This window comes from Salmo salar, chromosome ssa16 (assembly GCF_905237065.1).
Source record: "Salmo salar chromosome ssa16, Ssal_v3.1, whole genome shotgun sequence".
Classification (NCBI taxonomy): Eukaryota; Metazoa; Chordata; class Actinopteri; order Salmoniformes; family Salmonidae; genus Salmo; species Salmo salar.
Genome location: NC_059457.1, coordinates 36,659,115 through 36,663,773, shown reverse-complemented (window position 1 = coordinate 36,663,773; position 4,659 = coordinate 36,659,115). Strand labels below are relative to the sequence as shown.

Sequence of the window (4,659 nt, the reverse complement as noted above, 5' to 3'; positions counted from 1 at the left end):
CTAAAGCTTAAAAATCAAAATGACCATTACTCTCCTAGCCATCTATACTTGTTGATGTAGTCAAGGTACTCTATATTAATGAACCTCCCCCACCCCCAGCTCCCTGTGCTCTATTGATCACGCCAACTCCCTGAGCTTCTTCTCCAAGTTTGAGTGCGGGAACCAGCGCAAAGCCATTCACGCCCGCAGGTACGGTTCTTCACTTGGTTCCAGCTCCTTACTGCTTTCTTGCTGAGATCCGACTACAGGCAGTCCATCCCCCTCTGGGCTCATTGACGCTGCATTGGAAATAAAACAGCGTCGCACTAACTTCTCCTTTTGGTTCTGTAAGGAAGGTGTCCCATTGACATATTTCAGATCAAATTAAAGGTTTAGTCTATACCGGGACTGGAATGTTATTAAATAATACAGCAATTCTTTGTAAAACGGCTACACTCTAGAGCAGTTAGAATATACCAGAGAGGGAAAGACTTCTTTCTTCATAATGAAGACTGTGTCCCAAATTGCACCCCATTCTCTTTATAGAGCACTACTTTTGACAGGCTCTGGTCAAAAGTATAGTGCACTATACAGGGGATATGGTGACATTTGGGATTCAACTGTAATCTCTGACTTCAACTGCCTGCCTCCTCCTCAGTCACGAGTATGATCTGACCCTGAATGCGGAAGCCAACTGCTCCCAGCACCACAAGTGGTTCTATTTCGAGGTATGGCAGCCAACGTGCCCTATCGCTTCAACATCATCAACTGTGAGAAAGCCAACAGCCAGTTCAACTACGGTAAGCAGAAATAGCCAGGATAAAGACCTCCTCCCTGGATAAGCACTGAGGTAGATGATTGTCAAAATATATATTTTAGGGTTGGCTGCCCACCCCCTGTGTTGTTGATCTCTCTACGTGTTGGGGGTGGGTTCCCTCAGTAGCTGCCCCTTAAAGCCTCCCTCTCTGTGTGGCTCCCCCCTCAGTCCCCCTCACTGTGCTGCTCCATCCCCCACGCAGTGCTCTTCTTCATTCAGAACCTCACCTTCCCCAGTTCTAAAGCTCAGCGGGGAGCCTGGCCACAATGACACTTGCCGTAAATGTGAAATTGGGTCTATATCCTAGGACAAAAGTACAATGGCATTTTAAAGTCCCCTACTGAGTATACTTTCTATAGATCTTGACTTATTTTGTACACTCTAGTAAACTGTATGTGCTCCCACCTAACGGTACAACGTTCCTTGTAATTTATGTTGTGGCATCAATCTGTTCATTAGATTTGTGACATAAAGGGTATAGATAGGTGTAGTGTACTGTAGCTTACAGATGCCTTTCTGTCTGTCCCCAGAGATGCAGCCGGTGCTGTACTCTGTCAGAGAGGCAATGGAGGGACGACTCAACTGGATCAGAACTGCGACTGAGATCTGCTTCTACAGGTGAGTGCCGGGAGGACATTTATTTTACAAACTCTCAAATAGACTGCAGATGCTTTTTTAATGATGATTAGAAGAGTGAGCGGTGCCATGTCATTTGGTGCATGAACAAACCATTATTTAGTGATATCCATTGCAAGCAGATTGTAATTGCTTTATTGTTCAAGTTAACTTTTACTGTAGGTAGGAATACAAGCGTCGCCAGTGCTGACACAATATTAATATCCTTACATAAGACTCCTCAATATGCAGTGCATTCGTAAAGTATTCAGACCCCTTGTCTTTTCCCACATTTTGTTACATTACAGCCTTATTCTAAAATTGATTAAATAGTTTTCCCTCCCTCATCAATCTACACACAATACCCCTTAATGACAAAGCAAAAACAGGTTTTTAGAAATGTTTGCAAATGTATATTAAAAAAACGGAAATATCATATTTACATAAGTATTCAGACATTTTACTCAGTACTTTGTCGATGCACCTTTGGCAGCGATTACAGCTTCAAGTCTTTTTGGGTATGACACTACAAACTTGTCACACCTGTATTTGGGGAGTTTCTCCCATTCTTCTGCAGATCTGCTGTCAGGTTGGATGAGGAGCGTCACTGCACAGCTATTTTCAGGTCTCTCCGGAGATGTTCGATTGGGTTCAAGTCCGGTCTGGCTGGGCCACTCAATGACATTCAAATCAAATTTTATTGGTCACATACACATGTTTAGCAGATGTTAATGCGAGTGTAGCGAAATGCTTGTGCTCCTAGTTCCGAACATGCAGTAAGCTCTAACAAGTAATCTAACAATTTCACAACAACAAAGGAATGAATAAGAATATGTACATATAAATATATGGATGAGCGATGGCCGAACGGCATAGGCAAGATGCAGTAGATGGTATAGAATACAGTATATACATATGAGATGAGTAATGTAGGGTATGTAAACATTATATAAAGTGGCATTGTTTAAAGTGACTAGTGATACATTTATTACATCCAATTATTTATGATTAAAGTGGCTAGAGATTTGAGTCAGTATGTTGGCAGCAGCCACTCAATGTTAGTGATGGCTGTTTAACAGTCTAATGGCCTTGAGATAGAAACTGTTTTTCAGTCTCTTGGTCCCAGCTTTGATGCACCTGTAATGACCTCGCCTTCTGGATGATAGCGGGGTGAACAGGCAGTGGCTCGGGTGGTTGTTGTCCTTGATGATCTTTTTGGCCTTCCTGTGACATCGGGTGGTGTAGGTGTCCTGGAGGGCAGGTAGTTTTCCCCCGGTGATGCGTTGTGCAGACCTCACTACCCTCTGGAGAGCCTTACGGTTGTGCGTGGAGCAGGTTGCCATACAGCGATACAGCCCGACAGGATGCTCTCGATTGTGCATCTGTAAAAGTTTGTGTGTCTTTGGTGACAAGCCACATTTCTTCAGCCTCCTGAGGTTGAAGAGGCGCTGTTGCACCTTCTTCACCACGTTGTCTGTGTGGGTGGACCATTTCAGTTTGTCCGTGATGTGTACGCCGAGAAACTTAAAACATTTCACCTTCTCCACTACTGTCCCGTCAATGTGGATAGGGGGTGCTCCCTCTGCTGTTTCCTGAAGTCCACGATCACCTCCTTTTGTTTTGTTGACATTGAGTGTGAGGTTTCAGAGACTTGTCCCAAAGCCACTCCTGCGTTGTCTTGGCAGTGTGCTTAGGGTCGTTGGCCTGTTGGAAGGTGAACCTTCAACCCAGTCTAAGGTCCTGAGCGCTCTGGAGCAGGTTTTCATCAAGGATCTCTCTGTACTTTGCTCCGTTCATCTTTCCCTCAAACCTGACTAGTCTCCCAGTCCCTGCTGCTGAAAAACATCCCCACAGCATGATGCTGCCACCACCATGTTTCACCATAGGGATGGTGCCAGGTTTCCTCTGTACATGACACTTGGCATTCAGGCCAAAGAGTTCAATCTTGGTTTCATCAGACCAGAGGATCTTGTTTCTCATGGTCTGAGAGTCCTTTAGGTGCCTTTTGGCCAACTCCAAGTGGGCTGTCATGTGCCTTTTGCTGATGAGTGGCTTCCGTCTGGCCACTACCATAAAGGCCTGATTTGGTGGATTGTTGTAGTGATGGTTGTCCTTCTGGAAGTTTCTCCCATCTCCACAGTGGAACTCTGGAGCACTGTCAGAGTGACCATCGGGTTCTTGGTCCCCTCCCTGACCAAAGCCCTTCTCCCCCGATTGCTCAGTTTGGCTGGGCGGCCAGCTCTAGGAAGAGTCTTGGTGGTTCCACACTTCTTCCATTTAAGAATGATAGAGGCCACTGTGTTCTTGGGAACCTCCAATGCTGCAGAAATATTTTGTTTACACTTCCCCAGATCTGTGCCTCTCACAATCCTTTCTGGAAGCTCGACGGACAATTCCTTGGTTTTTGCTCTGACATTTCCAAATCATGTCCAGTCAATTGAATTTATCACAGATGGGAGTCCAATCAAGTTTTATAAACATCTCAAGGATGATCAATGGAAACAGGATGCACCTGAGCTCAATTTCAAGTCTCATAGCAAAGGCTCTGAATACTTATGTAAATAAGATATTTGTTTTTTTATTTGTAGTACGTTTGCTAAAATTTCTATAAACCTGTTTTCACTTCCTCATTATGGGGTATTGTGTGTGATGAGAAAATTGTTTTATTTAATCAATTTTAGAATAAGGCTGTAACGTAACAAAATGTGGAAGAAGTCAAGGGGTCTGAATACTTTCCGAATTTACTGTACACTGAGTGTAGAAAACATTAAGAACACCTGCTCTTTCCATGACATAGGCTGACAGGTTAATCCAGGTGAAAACTATGATCCCTTATCGATGTCACTTGTTAAATCCACTTCAAATAATGTAGATGAAGGGGAGAAGACAGGTTAAAGAATGACATTTAAGCCTTGAGACAATTGAGACATAGATTGTGTTGCAAGACAAAATATTTAAGTGCCTTTGAACGGGGTATGATAGTTGCTGCCAGGTGCACCGGTTTGTGTCAAGAACTGCAACTTTGCAGGGTTTTTCACGCTCAACATTTTCTCGTGTGTATCAAGAGTGGTCCACCCGCCAAAGGACATCCAGCCAACTTGACACAACTGTGGGAAGCATTGGCATCAACATGGGCCAGCATCCCTGTGGAATGCTTTCGACACCTTGTAGAGTCCATGTCCTGACGAATTGAGGCTGTTCTGAGGGCGAAAGGGGGGGTGCAACTTAATATTAGGAAGGATGTTCTT

At 44.2% G+C, this 4,659-nt stretch overlaps 1 long non-coding RNA gene across 1 annotated transcript; it reads left to right on the top strand.

The window, feature by feature from the left end:
* The first annotated feature begins 636 nt into the window (after positions 1-636).
* On the top strand, positions 637-1,414 carry LOC106573627 (uncharacterized). The gene is made up of 2 exons (XR_006759748.1): positions 637-779; positions 1,327-1,414. It is a non-coding gene; the product is annotated as an uncharacterized lncRNA (long non-coding RNA).
* Positions 1,415-4,659: the final 3,245 nt, after the last annotated feature.